The following is an 18,829-nucleotide window of genomic DNA, read 5'->3' as shown; positions in this document are numbered from 1 at the left end:
GAATGATGAGTTCTGGATAAATGCAATGCAAGAGGAGCTTGATCAATTCAAAAGAAATGAAGTATGGGATTTGGTGCCCAATCCAAGAAGTCAGAAGATCATAGGAACAAGATGGGTATTTCGAAATAAGCTAGATGAACAAGGAAATGTAGTTAGGAACAAAGCCAGACGTGTAGCTCAAGGTTATAGTCAGCAGAAAGGTATTGACTATGGTGAGACCTTTGCCCCTGTGGCTAGATTAGAAGCTATAAGGATACTGTGTGCATATGCTAGCTTTATGAACTTTAAATTATTCCAAATGGATGTCAAAAGTGCTTTTCTTAATGGAGTTATAAATGAAGAGGTTTATGTTAGTCAGCCTCCAGGGTTTGAGGATCCCAAGTTCCCAAACCATGTTTATAAACTCAAAAAGGCTTTGTATGGCCTGAAGCAAACACCACGTGCTTGGTATGAAAGGCTAACCAGTTTCTGCTGACTAGAAACTATGTCAGAGGAAAAGCTGACACAACCTTATTCATTAAGAAAAAGGGTAAAGATACCATGCTGGCACAAATATATGTTGATGATATTATTTTTGGTGCTACTAATGAGTCTATGTGCAAGGAATTTAGTAAGCAGATGCAAACTGAGTTTGAGATGTCAATGATGGGAGAACTCAACTTCTTCCTTAGACTTCAAATCAAACAAGGCAAAAATGGCATCTTTATCAGCCAGACTAAATATGCCAATGAGATATTGAAGAAATATGAAATGGAAAATTGTCAGTCAATATCTACCCCAATGGGCACTGACACTGTGCTCTGTGCTGACGAAAAAGGTAAGTCAGTAGATAGCAAATTGTACCGAGGTATGATTGGCTCTCTACTCTATCTAACGGCAAGTAGGCCAGACATTCAGTACTCAGTATGTTACTGTGCAAGATATCAATCTAACTCTAAAGAATCTTATTACATAGCTGTAAAAAGAATCCTTAGATATTTGCGAGGCTCAGTGAATGCAGGTTTATGGTATCCTAACACTAATGATTTCACACTCATTGGATACACTGACGCTGACTACGGACGAGACAAGCTTGAAAGGAAAAGCACCTCAGGAGGATGTCACTTTCTTAGAAGTTGTCTTGTGTCTTGGTTCAGTAAGAAATAGTCATTAGTAGCCCTATCAACCACTGAAGCTGAGTACATTGCTGCTGGAAGCTGTGTTGCCCAAGTCCTATGGATCAAGCAACAGCTGGACGATTATGGAGTTCAAACTAAAACAATTGAAGTCAAATGTGACAACAAAAGTGCCATTGACTTATCAAAGAATCAAATCCAGCACAGTAGGATGAAGCATGTCAGCATTAGGCATCACTTCATCAGAGATCATGTACTCAAAGGTGAGATCAATCTGACCTATGTTCCAACGGATGAACATCTTACGGATATCTTCACGAAGCCACTGGCTCATGAGTAGTTCAACATATTGAGAGAAGCTATCGGTATGTTTAATCCTCTTCAATAAATTTTTAAGTGCAATACATGCTGAATGATTATTGCATGCTAAGTAGTTACCATATGCTGAGTAAATATTTATGCTGAGTGATCAATACATGCTGAGTGATTAGAACATGCTGAGTTGTTATGATTGATGAGTGTCTTTACTGTGCAAAACTGTAAACCTGATTTATAAACTCGGCACTTCAACCGCTTAGTACATTCATTGCTGAGTAAGACAACTTGCACAATTAGGGTTTGCATGCATATTTAAGTAGCTAACTAGGATGACGTAAGCATCATCATTAGGAAAACCATGTGCCGAATATGTCATTAATGTCAGAATTAAATGACCCTGAGTGGTTCAAATTCCCACCGTTTTCCTGACCTATCAAATCAACCTCTCTCGGCTATAAATAGTGAACGATTTCTCACTATTCTCCTTACGCTTGATAATTTCGCACTCAATCTCTCTCTCTCAAATCCCCAATCTTCTGCATTTCTCAAGAACAACATGTCTGGCGATTCCCAGAACCGTTCAAGTGACCAATACGAGGACAACCGCTCCGATATTAATCCCTCCTCTCTAGATGAGCAGGAGTATCAAGAAACCTCATCTTCCGAGTCCCAACAACAAACCCATAGTCAGCAAGACCAACCAATGACTGAGGTCAGCATCCTTGGTGAAAACCCTCGCACCGAGCACTCAACTCCTTTGAAGAAAAAGAAACGGAAGAAGAACAAAGAGCCCGCAGAGAGAACCCTCTCCGCTGTATATAACAAACCTGAAAAGCTCAAAGTACATATCTCCACGTGGTTCTCAAAGAGCTTTGTAGAAGCTGAGAAGCCCTTCTATGAGTGGATCTCCAAGAATGGTTGGACGAAGCTGTTCTCCTTGTCAGGACTGACCTATCCAAGCCTCGTCAAAGAATTCTATCAAAACTTGACGATTGATAATGACGATTTGGACTACATGGTGACTCACGTTAAAGGAACAAAGATAACTATCACTCCCCTATACCTATCCACACTGTTGGATTTAAAAGAGGAAGGGACAAAGCTGAGGAAAACGAAGGATGTCAACCACATTGACTTTCCTACTGAGTTCTGCAAGCCAGAAGACTATGTAGGTGAAGTCTCATCCTCCTCACTTGGTCAGCATCAGCGGCAAGCCCACTACATACTGACCAATTTCCTTTTCCCAAAGGTCAACTCCACCTCCTCCGCATCTAACTTCGAACAGTGCTGTTGGGGTTTAGTGTCCTATAGACAATTGTTCTAGGATACAAACTTAATGTAAATGAATTGTTCTTTATATCATTTGTTTTAATGAGATATATGTTTTATAACTATATAAAGGCAATCCCTTTTAAGCACTAAATAAAGTCTAATAAAAGGAAATCCGTAAGTTTATTTAAAGTGATTATAAAGTGTTCATACAAGCATGAAGTGAGACAAAACTTTATAATAAACTAATAAACTTAAAACCACCCCAAGTCAAGTGATATGTTTAGGATTGATATATCACTGTTGAGACTTGTATGTAACAATGTCTTCTGTCCGACAGAAAGCTGATCTCACAAGCTTCATATATACAGATATCTGGACAGTTACATAGATCCGATGAAAAGTTGTTCATTAGGATTGGGGATCCGATTTGAGATAACAGGATGGGTACATTCATCATTGTCACCTATTCATCTCATTGGTATTAATAGGTATAACTAATCATCAGACTCAAAGGAATATTAATTGGTATTCTGGATTATGGAATGTGACGCTTTGACTCTGGTGTAACACGATCCTTAACAGAGATGACTCTGGGGTGTGAACAGTAGACGTTGGGTATCACATGAAGTGATTGCGGGATCGTTATATATTGGATTGAGCATTTATCACTCCCGATAAATGGGAGATACATCCAAGGATCGCTTGTGGAAGACTCGACTCTAAATCCTTGCAAGGTGATAGGTTAAGACTTGAAATACAGATTTCACTTAACCTATTATAGGTGCCGCGGCCTCGCCCGGGCGGACCAGGGGGTGGACACCGTTGACGACAGATGCTGTGATTGGCGCCGAAAGCAACCAATCGTGGAATCAAGCTGCTCGGCATGGCCGGAGCTCGGAGTATGGAAGAGTCGCCACCCACGAATGGGAAATGAACACCGATCCCTTGCGGGAGACCGGTGAGGGTTCGGGAAACTTAGGTACGAGCCGAGAAGGCTAGCTCCTTTCCGGAGAAAGGATACTAGGCACCCCGACATCGCCCGGTTATGAACCACCGGCCTCCTACTTAGCGTGTTAGGCGATAACGGACTAATCACATATTTCTTTAAGTTTAAAATTCATTTGAAACCTTTTCTTTCTCGCTTTGAAAACCATTTTGAGCATGTTATTAAAAGCCATTTTAGTAAAGAATCACCCATTTTGCATAAATTTAAAATACATAGGAGAGAGAGGGGGAGAATAAAGAGTTGATTTATTCACAGTGTGATTTATGCTTTACGCTAGCTCTAAATTAATCTCACTCCCAAAAAACGAGTTTATTTACATGGTTCGTACCTTAATCGTCGTTGGAGCGATTTAGGTACGTTTCAAAACCCCGTTAATTAACATGATATCGACTCGAATCGCCGTTGGAACGATTCGAATGTTTGAAAGTGTGATATAAAAAGCTTTAACAAGAAAACGTGATTAAGCATACAAGTCCATTTATTTTTTATACAAAACTGTTTAATTAAGAAAACGATTCGAAAACTCGGTTATTTATAATGAAAATGGTTTTATTTACAAGGTTCGCTTAATCCGCCGTTGGAACGAATTAAGGTTTCAACACGTGATATTTTGGAAACGGTTTAAAATGACAAAAAATTCTTTTATTTACACTTGAAGAATATCTAGAAAAACTTTAATTTAAACAAACAACTTGAAATCTCTTTTTTATCTTTTGTTTTCCCTTTTTTCACTCAATTAGCCCTTACTTGAACATAATTACAATAATTAACAAATCAAGACCAAATTTACCCAACCAAATGTATTTGAAATATATACCTATATGCAAAAATAGAATAAAAATACATATATACACATAGTTTTATCTAAAAATAAGGATATATCTATAGATAAAAACAAGTATGAAATACTATATGATATAATAAAAAAATGAAAAGAATACTAAATATAACACCTTTTTATTCTAATTCAAAACATGTGAAAACAATGAAGAAAGTTCATAAATGTAAAGAATAACATTTAGTTCTAAATAGTTTTAAGTATTAAATATATAGAACATAACTTTCACCCTAAATAAGAGCTAATATAACTTAAATATGCCAAAACTATATATATATATATATATACAAATATAATACTTTACAAAACTAAGTCAAAACGAATTAAGTCCCAAATATGAAATAAATAGCTATATAATACATAATTAATAGTTATAGGGCCCAAAAATAATTTTTATAAATATATTACATAGTTATATACATATATATACAAGTAGAAATATCAAAAAGTTGAGAAAAGAGGGTTAAAAGAGGGATTTTCGGATTCCAGCAGATTACCGACAGAAAATCCGTCGCTAATCTGCTGTTAGTGACAGAAAAAGTAGAATTACAGAATTAGTCCCCCAGTTTCCAGATTTATTCAAAAGCTTTAGATTAGGTATATTCTATCATTTTAGGTCTCCGAACTACTAAAATTGGATCATAGTCTATAACGGAGACTCCTAAAACGATGTTTTATTTCAAAACGTTATTTAGAAATATTTTCAAAACTTATAATTACAACTTTTTTTAATCCCGAACTACCTTTGAATCGGATCACGGTTCGTATTGGGATGTTAAAACGAGGTTTTTATTTCAAAACAAAACCAAACGTTTATTTCGGGCGTGACGGAATTTAAATAAATACGGGAAAATAAATAAATGTGATAAATAAATAACAAACTAAATAAATAAAACTATCACCTAAATAAATAGAATAAATAAATAAAATGAATAAATAAATAAATAAAGAAAATAAATAAAACGAGTCTAGTCCTCGGATAATACCTCAAGATCGGTATTGACAGCTGAAGTCGGTTGATTCCACGAATCGTGATTTTTCAGTGTTTTTGGTAAAATATTTAACTTTGGAAACTTTGGATTTTTTAGGGAAAAAAATATTTTTCCCAAAAAATTCACTTTCTCTCTCTAAAAATTTCCTTAGAGTGAGAAGCTCTCCAAAAAGTCCTCCCTCTTTTGCATGGGGATCCGTGCCTTTTATAGGCACGGATCCCAAAATATTTTGGGCGTAGCCCGACGGGCGTCGGGCTACGCCCAACACCAGTTGGGTGAACGCCCAACTTCTGTTGGGCGTTCGCCCAGCGCCGTTGGGTGCGCGCGCCCAGCTGCCGCGGGGCGTGCGCCCCGCGCTGCTGGGCGCGTGTCCAACTGCCGTCGGACGCGCGCCGACTGCCGCTAGGTGCTCGCCCCACGTCGTTGAGCGTTCGCAACCCCTACGGACCCCCTCGTGATTTTATTTTATTTTTTTTAAAATTATCGGAACCAACCGTTTCAACCGTCTTGTTATGGGTTTTCGTCACAAGTCCTCCGACTCGGTGTCTACACCTATCTATTTGAGTTGACTCGGCCTGTACAAGTAAAATGAACGTCTCGCTATATGTGACTTGACATCACCCATAGTCATAAGATTCAGTTCAAGGATGTAGTTGATAAAGGATCGAATTATACTGTAACTAATACGGAAAGGTTAACGACAGAATCAACCTGTCTTCTTATGGCTCTGGGGGAATGATTACGGACTTGCTAATCACATACTCTGTACATCATTCCGTTATGCAAAGATTAAATATAATTCTTTGAAAATTATTTAATAACGTTGCATACGGCTAGAAGCAATAAGAACCTAATGGGTCACACATAAGACTTGGAACCTAAAAGAGAGATAGATGTTAATTAATTGATGGAAGCCCAATTGAGCCCAATAAGGCCCATGGACCAAGGGGGGGGGTCGAAATTCATGTAGTGATATACATGAACAATTAATTTGAGTTTAATAAACCTAATTAGATTAGGATTATGAATTAAATTAATTAAGAGATAAATAAGTTAGGAGTTTTAATTAGATTATAATACTCCTATTATTATCCAATAAGGTTATTATTATTATCCTTAATATATTAGATATATAATGAGATAATAATTAGGAATTCTATTCCGAATTGAATTCCTATTCAGTAACCTAATTCTATCTAACTAGGGATTAGATACAAGAGATTATAAATACCCCACCCTATGGGATTTTTGAAATCCACATGCTAATCCCCTACTGAGATTTTCGAAATCCACCCTAGCACAAGAGAGAGAAAATTCGACACCCCTAGTTCGAGGATGAGATTTCTCTACGGCTTCCTTTGATCAATTGATTTCATCTATTTCTTTTATCCTTGATCTTGTGTTGATTAGTTAGAGGCAATCTACTTTGGTTGCTATTCAACGGTTGATTCTAAATTAATCTTCCCGTGTTTTATTTCGTGTTTGGGAACTCGGAGAAGAGTTGTGGGCACTTCATTAACAACGGTAGATTGATCATCAAAAGGTAATTCTTATTATCCCTCTTTATATGAAATAACGGTTAACGGATCTTGTGGTGTATGGAAATAGGTTAAAATTTTATATTTCCGCTGCTATACCTTAACCTAATTTCCAACAGTGGTATCAGAGCCATCGTTAAATCCGTTATTTCATATATGAAAATTTAGAAGTTTTCAATAGGATTGAATGAATATTTATAGTTAGGATTAATTAACAAATTGTTTTGATTAATTAATTCTAAAGATAAATAAGTTTTAATTAATTGTTAATTAAAATTGATTATACATATGTTCCTAATTATTTTGGTTGATAATCATTATAACAAAATCTATTAGTTTTATAGTTAGATTGATAAAATCAGTTTTATTAATTCTAAAGATAAAACAGGAAATCTATAGTAGGTTTTCCTATTCTCTGAAAATCGTTTTAAAACCGTTTTAGATTGATATGTATATATTTAAAATTGTTATTATATATAAAAAAAATACGACAGCAGCCCGAGTCGCGCCTCGCGGTGCGACTGGCCGCTGTCGTGCGGCTGCTGCCTCGCGGCAGCAGCCGCGTGCGGCGCCTGGCCGCCGCTGCCGCAAGGCAGCGGTGGTTCAGCCACCTATTGGCAGCAGCCCACTCTCGGGCCCGGCCCGACACCCACTTGAATTTTAAATTGTTTAAAATCGATTTTTTTTATATATTTTAAATATATATGTTTCAGAAATTGATAGTTTTCTGTTTTGATTATCGAATGAAAATTTGTTTAAAAGTTTGTTTTACCAATTTGTAAATCAAAATGTTAAATGAATTAAAATCAAAATAATTGGGACGTGCATAATTAAAGTTTTGTATAGTTATATTAATAAAAAAAAATTAATATAAAAGATACGAAACTATTAGAAGTAAAATTGGATGAAAGTTAATTTGATAAGTTAATGTGATTAACATAAATATTACATAAGATAGTTATGTAATCAACCAATTAAATTTATTTAATTGAGTCTATGCATGTTTGGAGTTATGGACTTATTTGGACCCTCTTTTAGTCTTTTGGTATTTTTGAAATAGGGCCTGCGAGTCCTGCCTTTCTACTATCTATTGTAATTTCTCCTCTCATCTGATTCCCTTCAATTCAATTGAAGTTTTCTTTAGTAGTATAGAAATTAATATGTAATTTCAAGGCGCCATGGAGAAGACGGAGGACCTAAAGAGAAATATGTAATAGTTAGTATTTCCTTAGGTTTGCCATTTTATTCCGTCTCTGGCTCGACGGAATAATTTAGATGATATGTCCATAACGCCAATGTATGTGAATGTATGTGTCTGATGTATGCTAAAGCAAATCAAGACTAAGTTAGATTATGAGACCTAAAATAAAATCCCTCATTAAAAAGTTAAGTAAATAAGCAAGTTATTAAAATCGGTTGTCCCTCCCTAATATTATAATTCAGCCGGCAGTACTGAGGGCCTTTGGATTGTTGAGTAAACTCAAGCTCGGGGTCTTACGGTAACACATGAATTATCGAAAATCATTTTTCATGAATATGGGGTAATACTTAAATTAGATTATGATAATTGGATGAGTAAACTCATGTTGTCATAAACTAACGGGCAATACGGTTGGGATTAATATGAATAGCATATTAGTTACTAATGTGGTTAGTAACCCAATAACCTAGGAATCACATTAAAGATGTGATTGCTTACATGAATCTACCTAATGAATGTGACTAGCTTGTTGAGTAAACTCAAGGTGAAATCTTAGGAGTTAGGATCCTAGCTCACTAAAGGATTTGTGAAAATTCTTCGAATTAATATGGAGGGCTATTAATTTGGTAAAATAGTGGGAGCAATCTAAAATAAACTAAAAGGCCTATAATTTTAGATTGATATACTTTAAGCAAATGAATGACATACGTTTACTCTTTCTCACTCTCAGGTTTAATGAAACACACTCTTAAAATCATGACTAACACCAATCTGCAAAACATTCTTACCGATAACAAATTGAATGGTTCAAACTTCACCGACTGGTATCGCAACCTCAAAATTGTTTTGAAGTTCGAGAGGAAAGGGTATGTACTTGATACACCGATACCCCCTTACCCAACGGATGATGCTCCCTACCAAGAATTTTATGCTTACTTGAAGCATAAATCTGATGATGATCAAACGGGAGACATCATACTTGCATCTCTGACACCGGAAGTAAAAAGGCAACTACATTCAGATATGGATGCCTATTCCATGGTCAAGAACCTAAAAGAGTTATTTGTGAATGAAACTCGGTGCGAACGCTTCGAAATAACAAAGGAGTTATATAAAAGTAAGATGCAGGTGGGCACATCTGTAATGGCACACTGTGCCAAGATGATCAGCCTTATCACCAAGTTTTCTAGTATTGGAGATGCGATGGACCATGAACTAAGTGAAAACTTACTTCTTCAGTCCCTCCCCGAGAGTTACTGACAGTTCATCATGAACTACCAAATGAGTGGCTTGCAAACCCCTCTTGTAGAGCTTGCACATATGCTCGAGTCAGTCGAGCCCATTATAAAAGAAAACGAGGAGATACTGGCCCTTGCTGTTGAAGGATCAAGAAAAAGGAAAGGGATCTCTCCCAATCCAAACCATCTTGATAAAGGCAAGGAGGCTGTGCTCACCGAAACGAAGGAAAAGGAATTAAAGAAGCCCAAAGGAAAGTGCTACTATTGTGGTGACTTGGGGCATTGGAAGAGAAACTGCATGGAGTACCTAACCTTCCATAAGAAGGAAAATGACGGTACTTCAACATCTGGTATGTTTTATATTAAAATAAATACAGTTTCACAGTCTGAATCTTGGGTACTTGATACCGGATGTGGATCTCATATTTGTACAAATATGCAGGAGCTAAAACAGACTAAGGAACTAAAGAAAGGAAGCATAAACTTGCGAGTGGGAAATGGAGCAAGAGTTGCCGCCCTCGCAATTGGAGATTATGTTTTGAATTTGCCCTCTGAGCTTGTAATAGAATTAAGGAACTGTTTGTACGTTCCGCAAATGTCTCGTAACATTATTTCTATTAGCCGTCTCGTTGACGACGGTTTTCATATTTCAATAAAAGACAAGAGTTGCAAATTTTGTAAAGATTCGATCTTTTATTTTTCAGGAATATCATGAAATGGGATTTATGTGTTAGATGACAAAATTCCTGTTTTTGCAATTGATACCAAAAGACATAAGCTAGATAATTCAACTTACTTGTGACATTGTCGTTCAGGCCATATAAACAAGAGACGCATGCTAAAGCTACATTCAGATGGGCTTATAGATCCAATCGATCCCGAATTATTGGAAACATGCGAATCATGTTTAAAAGGTAAAATGACAAAGACACCCTTTAGCAATAAAGGTGAGCGTGTATCAGACACTCTAGGACTCATTCATTCAGATGTATGCGGTCCTATATCAGTCCAAGCAAGAGGAGGATTCAGATTCTTCATAAGCTTCATAGATGACCATACCCGATATGGTTACATCTACTTGATGAAGCACAAATCAGAAGCTTTTGATAAATTCAAATGCTTCAAGAACGAAGTAGAAAATCAATTAGGAAAGAAAATAAAGACGCTTCGATCTGATCGAGGTGGCGAATATCTTTCAGATGATTTTCTGAATTATCTAACTGAATGTGGGATATGCTCACAATGGACACCTCCCTATACACCACAACACAATGGTGTATCCCAGAGGAGAAACCGTACCCTACTAGATATGGTACGATCCATGATGAGAATGGCCTTACTTCTAAAGACGTTCTGGGGCTATGCCTTAGAAACTGCCCTCTTCACCCTAAATCGAGTACCAACTAAATCCGCTAGTTCCACACCATATGAATTGTTCGTTGGTAGGAAACCCGTGTTTTCATTTATGAGAGTATGGGGTTGTTCAGCATTTGTCAAATGCATTGCGTCCGACAAACTAGATTCGAAATCTGATAAATGTTTCTTCATTGGATACCCTAAGGAAACTATGGGATATTACTTCTATCATCCAGATGATCAGAAAGTAATAGTATCCAAGCACGCAACCTTCTTAGAGAAAGAGTTTCTCGAAGAAACACAAAAGGGAAGCATGATTGAACTTGACGAAGTTCAAGAAGAAGAAACACCGACTGAAATGACAGAGGCGGTTGAGGTACCCGAAGAAGTCCCATTAGATGAGACTTCAGTGCCACCTATTCGTAGATCACAAAGAGTTCGTGAACTCCCAGTTAGATATGGTTTTCTAGTGGGAGATGATAATGAGGTTCCCGTGTTAGACGACGAACCCAAAAACTACGAAGAGGCTCTTACTAGTCCAGATTCTAAAGCATGGCTTGAGGCCATGGATTCTGAAATGGATTCCATGTATACTAACCAAGTGTGGACTTTGGTTGATCCACCCGAAGGGATAATACCCATTGGGTGCAGGTGGATCTTCAAAAAGAAGACAGACATGGATGGAAAGGTTAGCACCTACAAAGCTAGGTTAGTAGCGAAAGGATATCGTCAGAAGCAAGGAATTGATTATGATGAAACTTTCTCTCCTGTGGCTATGTCCAAATCAATCAGAATCATGCTTGCAATTGCCGCTCATTTCGATTATGAGATTTGGCAAATGGATGTGAAAACAGCTTTCCTAAACGGAAACTTGCTTGAGGATGTATATATGATGCAGCCTGAAGGTTTCATATCGAAGGATGCAAATAAAGTTTGCAAACTTCAGAGATCCATTTATGGACTCAAGCAAGCATCAAGAAGCTGGAATAAGCGTTTTGACGAAACCATAAAAAAATTTGGTTTCGAACAAAATTGCGAAGAAGCTTACATTTACAAGAAAGCAAGTGGGAGCTCTATAGCATTTCTCATACTATATGTGGACGATATATTATTAATGGGAAATGACATTGCTCTACTACAGTCGGTAAAAGTATGGTTATCTGGTAACTTCTCAATGAAAGACCTTGGTGAAGCAGCTTATATACTTGGTATAAAGATCTACAGAGATAGATCCAGAAGACTGCTTGGTCTTTCACAGGCTACATACATTGAAAATGTGCTAAATCGGTTTAGCATGCATGAATCGAAACGAGGTAACTTACCCATGCTATATGGAGTAAAGTTAAACAATCATCAATGTCCTAAAACCGATGATGACAAAAGACGCATGGCTGTAGTCCCGTATGCCAGTGCAATCGGTTTGATTATGTATGCTATGCTATGCACTAGACCTGACGTAGCGTTCGCGTTATCTGTAATGAGTCGTTACCAAGGGAATTCGGGAGACGAGCATGGATTACCGGCAAGAACATTCTTAAGTACTTGAGAAGAACTAAAGATATGTTCCTAGTGTACGGAGAAGGTGATCTGAAAATAGAAGGATTTTCAGATGCAAGTCATCTCACAGATGAGAATGATTTTAAATCCCAATCAGGATACCTGTTTATCTTGAATGGGGGCGCGGTCAGTTGGAAGAGTTCCAAGCAGGGAAGCGTAGCTTTCTCTACGACCGAGTCAGAGTATATCGCAGCTGCGGAAGCAGCAAAGGAAGCGGTTTGGATAAGAAAGTTCATTACATCAAGAAACCTCATCTTCCGAGTCCCAACAACAAACCCATAGTCAGCAAGACCAACCAATGACTGAGGTCAGCATCCTTGGTGAAAACCCTCGCACCGAGCACTCAACTCCTTCGAAGAAAAAGAAACAGAAGAAGAACAAAGAGCCCGCAGAGAGAACCCCCTCCGCTGTATATAACAAACCTGAAAAGCTCAAAGTACATATCTCCACGTGGTTCTCAAAGAGCTTTGTAGAAGCTGAGAAGCCCTTCTATGAGTGGATCTCCAAGAATGGTTGGACGAAGCTGTTCTCATTGTCAGGACTGACCTATCCAAGCCTCGTCAAAGAATTCTATCAAAACTTGATGATTGATAATGACGATTTGGACTACATGGTGACTCACGTTAAAGGAAAAAAGATAACTATCACTCCCCTATACCTATCCACACTGTTGGATTTAAAAGAGGAAGGGACAAAGCTGAGGAAAACGAAGGATGTCAACCACATTGACTTTCCTACCGAGTTCTGCAAGCCAGAAGACTATGTAGGTGAAGTCTCATCCTCCTCACTTGGTCAGCATCAGCGGCAAGCCCACTACATACTGACCAATTTCCTTTTCCCAAAGGTCAACTCCACCTCCTCCGCATCTAACTTCGAACAGTGCTGTTGGGGTTTAGTGTCCTATAAACAATTGTTCTAGGATACAAACTTAATGTAAATGAATTGTTCTTTATATCATTTGTTTTAATGAGATATATGTTTTATAACTATATAAAGGCAATCCCTTTTAAGCACTAAATAAAGTCTAATAAAAGGAAATCCGTAAGTTTATTTAAAGTGATTATAAAGTGTTCATACAAGCATGAAGTGAGACAAAACTTTATAATAAACTAATAAACTTAAAACCACCCCAAGTCAAGTGATATGTTTAGGATTGATATATCACTGTTGAGACTTGTATGTAACAATGTCTTCTGTCTGACAGATAGCTGATCTCACAAGCTTCATATATACAGATATCTGGACAGTTACATAGATCCGATGAAAAGTTGTTCATTAGGATTGGGGATCCGATTTGAGATAACAGGATGGGTAGATTCATCCTTGTCACCTGTTCATCTCATTGGTATTAATAGGTATAACTAATCCTCAGACTCAAAGGAATATTAATTGGTATTCTGGATTACGGAATGTGACGCTTTATCTCTGGTGTAACACGATCCTTAATAGAGATGACTCTAGGGTGTGAACAGTAGACGTTGGGTATCACAGGAAGTGATTGCGGGATCGTTATATATTGGATTGAGCATTTATCACTCCGGATAAATGGGAAATACATCCAAGGATCGCTTGTGGAAGACTCGACTCTAAATCCTTGCAAGGTGATAACTTAAGACTTGAAATACAGATTTCACATAACCTATCTATTTGAGTTGACTCAGCCTGTACAAGTAAAACGAACGTCTCACTATATGTGACTTGACATCACCCATAGTCATAAGATTCAGTTCAAGGATGTAGTTGATAAAGGATCGAATTATACTGTAACTAATACGGAAAGGTTAACGACAGAATCAACCTGTCTTCTTATGGCTCTGGGGGAATGATTACGGACTTGCTAATCACATACTCTGTACATCATTCCGTTATGCAAAGATTAAATATAATTCTTTGAAAATTATTTAATAACATTGCATACGGCTAGAAGCAATAAGAACCTAATGGGTCACACATAAGACTTGGAACCTAAAAGAGAGATAGATGTTAATTAATTGATGGAAGCCCAATTGGGCCCAATAAGGCCCATGGACCAAGGGGGGGGTCGAAATTCATGTAGTGATATACATGAACAATTAATTTGATTTTGATAAACCTAATTAGATTAGGATTATGAATTAAATTAATTAAGAGATAAATAAGTTAGGAGTTTTAATTAGATTATAATACTCCTATTATTATCCAATAAGGTTATTATTATTATCCTTAATATATTAGATATATAATGAGATAATAATTAGGAATTCTATTCCGAATTGAATTCCTATTCAGTAACCTAATTCTATCTAACTAGGGATTAGATACAAGAGATTATAAATACCCCTCCCTATGGGATTTTCGAAATCCACATGCTAATCCCCTACTGAGATTTTCGAAATCCACCCTAGCACAAGAGAGAGAAAATTCGACACCCCTAGTTCGAGGACGAGATTTCTCTACGACTTCCTTTGATCAATTGATTTTATCTATTTCTTTTATCCTTGATCTTGTGTTGATTAGTTAGAGGCAATCTACTTTGGTTGCTATTCAACGGTTGATTCTAAATTAATCTTCCCGTGTTTTATTTCGTGTTTGGGAACTCGGAGAAGAGTTGTGGGCACTTCATTAACAACGCTAGATTGATCATCAAAAGGTAATTCTTCTTATCCCTCTTTATATGAAATAACGGTTAACGGATCTTGTGGTTTATGGAAATAGGTTAAAATTTTATATTTCCGCTGCTATACCTTAGCCTAATTTCCAACAAGTGCTTCATCTGGCACATGTTGACCTACCAACCGCTGAACATGCCCATGTTTCTCATTGGTGCATTCCAACGAAGTACTGGGATACTGAGGCTGGGTTCCTTGATCACCAAAATCCTCCACGTCCACAAAGTCAGTCTTAAAGGAGAAACCAGTGAGCTGGGTTCTGAAATCACATCGGGGATTTTAGAAGGATTAACGCACAGTCAGCCATTCAAACCCAAGAACAAGAAGGGAAAGGATGTTCAGGTTGAAGAAGAAGAAGAAACTGAGTTGCCACAGAAGGTGAGGAAGAGGAAAGCTAACTCCTCCGCTGAGCGGAAAGCCAAGCCTGCGTTAGAGGCTGCGAAGAAGATTAAATTTGTGCTGACCAAACCTTCTCCTGCTGAGTCCACAAAGAAGAAAACTGAGTCCATTAAGAAACGATCTGCTCCTGAGACTGATAGTGAGGACGACCCTAAGCAACCCCTAAAGAGGAAGAAGTCTTCTAGGATTAGACCTTTGGACACAACTCCACTAGACATTGTTGTCCCAAAGGATTCCCACTTCCTGCGAGCTCAGGGAGTCAATAGTGAAGATGCTCCCAGTGGTCAGGAGGATCAGCGTCAAGCGGGTCAGACAACGACATCTGCTGAACCCAGTAACTGAACTGCTGCTGAGCGTGCTGATGAGCAAGGAGCTGAGTCTCCAAAGAAAGATAAGGCTGCCGAGGAGCTTTATGAGGACTTCAGCCTAAATGCCTCACTTGAGTCCCCTGAACAGATGACTGCTGACCCTTCACCCAGATCCAAACATCCCAAAACCAGCAGTGAAAAGAGATTCAAGCGAAAGTCGCACAAGCCTAAGTTAATCGACATCCTAGATGACTCGCCGTTGAGGGACCCCATCACTGACCTGACTGGATTGGAGTTCAACTTCTTCACCAATATAACTGAACCAGCTCAGGATAAAGAAAATCAAGCCTCTATTTCTAAGACTCAAGAACATGCCTAAACCACAATCCAAAAGGGTCTAACTTCTGCCGAAACCGCTGCTCCACCTTCTACTGAGCAAGTGATCAAAGTTCCTGCTGCTCAACACAATGAGCAAGTAACGGAAAACACTCCTAATAAAGACAACTCTTAGCTGACTCATCCACAAGTCTCAACTCAGCCTCAAGTTGACACTGAGCAAGTAAAAACTACTGCTCAACAAACCCCTCCTACTCCAACTGAGCAGCTAGAACACCAGTCAGCTCCTACTGCTGGACTTAACAATGACCAGGAGGCTCCCATTGCTCAATCTTCAACTCCTCAAGCTGGCACTTCCAATTCTGACCAGCTCCCTACTGTCCAAATACCTGCTGCTAACCAGCGTACGACCTCTGAGACTCATACTGAAGCTGATCCTTTCAACTTCCTCGATGCCTCTGAAACGGGTCGAAGGATCATCTACTCAGCCCATGATCTTTTACAACAAATTCATAAGTCTCAAACCGATGTTGTTGGATTCGCTTCTGCTGAGCCAACTCAAATTTCCTCCATCACGCAACTTCTGACCGAAGTCAAGGGTCTTAAGGAGTTGATGAGTATCTTGACCTCCATGGTCTCTCAGCAGCCTAAGCAGGAACTCCTTATTAAGTTGGCTGACCTTCAAGTAATGATGATCCATCACATGGATTCCATCGAAGGGAAAATCAATGCCTTATCCGTTGTCAACTCAACAACTGCCACTTCTGCTGAAGTTACTCAGCACTTCACCCAACTGAGCACTGAACTCACAGTAGCTCAAGACCTTGTTTCCTCCACTTCTCAGTGCATAATTGAACAAGTAGTTGAGGCTATGCGCCTCCTCAGCCTGACCCGAGAAGAAATGGAAATTGACCAGGTCAAGACTAATGGCATCCTGCACTGCGCCAGATCGACACTTGAGCACGTTAGACATCAGTCAGCTCAGCGCCACATCTATGATGCTTCCATGCTCAAGATGTATCATCAATCTTATGCCCGGATGACTGACTCGATTACTTGGATGGGCAGATCACTTGAGTTCATACTCAGTGTCATCATCTCTCACATGAACATTCCGGCATCCAACATGGCAGGAGGTTTAAAGGTCTTTGACGGTCTAAAGGAAAGTACGAGTCAACTCCAACATTACTCTCAACTCCCGACTTGTGCTGTACAAAAGGGTCAATTCTATGCTTCTGCTCCTCAACCTAATGCTGGCAAAACGGGGGAGAAAAAGAAGCAGCCAGCAGAAGGAACTCAACAGTAGAATCATCCAGGCTCAACTTCTGCTGCCCCAAGCCAATAAGGAACATCCAAGCCTAGCCAGCAAACCAAACCCAAAGCTAACCAAGTTCAAGTCAACATCAAGAGATAGAACTAGAAATAGAATTCACTTGTAACTTGTGTTTTGTAACTGGCATGTTTTGTTGTTTAGCTGGATATTTATAAGAAGCATCTTTTCTCACAATGTCCTTTATATATAATGCTTAATCTGCTGTGTTGATCTATATGATGACCTTTCTCATATAACTACTCATTGAACATAATAAATTAAAACTTGTGAACATAGAAATTATTCAAGTACTCGGCCCCTGAGTAAAACTACTCAGCCCCAATTAGTCTACTCAGTGCAACTTCCACCTTAATAACTGAACTTAAGGTAGTCAACCTTCGAAACTGAGTAAAGACAAAATGTTCCAAGTACTGACCTCTCTCTGAAGCTGACCTTAGACTTACTTGATTCAATCTTAAAATGTCAGTGGTTCAACCCTTGCGGGGGAGAATCTTCAGAAGTTTTGAAAAGGTCAACTATCATGGGGGAGCTCAACACTGAGTTCCTTATTGAATATTTTTGCCAACATCAAAATAGGGGAGTTTGTTGAAATACCTTTCCACATGATTTTGATTTGATAAAAGTATTTAAGTAAATCTCCATGATAAAGAATATTTCAACACAATTAAATTTAAGTGCTTTGATTTAATTGTACTAATGTGTTTGTTCAATGTTGAGTAAGTTGATTTATAAGAATAGGAACTAAAAATGTATAAGAGAAAGTCAAGACCAAGTCAGCTGATGAAAGTCACACAACCGGAGCTGAGTAAAATGCAACTCAGCTTTGACAAAGAAAAAAGTCTTCTTCTAAAAAGCTTGAAGGCGAAGCCGCTGAATCAAGCTGAGTGATCGTCAGGTCAGCATCAATGATCGGTCCACTTGGAAGACAAAGTCTGTCCATTTTCTGAAATATTCAGAAGCCACAGAAATCTGTCTGGAAGACTTTTCGAAAAGGAGCATGGACCATCTGACGCCAACAAAAAGACAAACCCGGCATCTGACGAAGACAGAAGACATGATTGGCCTGCAACACTGAGTGCTGACCAAGTAGTGACGAAAGGTGAACGTTTCCCCACAACGGCTATGTCGAGATTCAAATAATTGATGCCTCAAACATCACTATAAAAAGGCCACTTCAATACTTAGATCAAATACAAGACAGACAAGAGATCTTCATCAAGTCAACCTTTGATAAAATACAAAAGCTCTGTCTGAAAAGAAAAAGCAAGCTCTTACACCAAACTCCTATTTTTTGTGTGTAAAAGTCTAGATTGATTTATTCATCTAAAGTGTTCCTTGTTGTATCAAGAACAATTTCTTATCATTTGTAAAAGG

Source organism: Euphorbia lathyris, chromosome 6, assembly GCF_963576675.1.
Source record: "Euphorbia lathyris chromosome 6, ddEupLath1.1, whole genome shotgun sequence".
Lineage (NCBI taxonomy): Eukaryota > Viridiplantae > Streptophyta > Magnoliopsida > Malpighiales > Euphorbiaceae > Euphorbia > Euphorbia lathyris.
The sequence above is the reverse complement of the archived record's forward strand: the minus strand, read 5'-3'. Positions refer to the sequence as shown.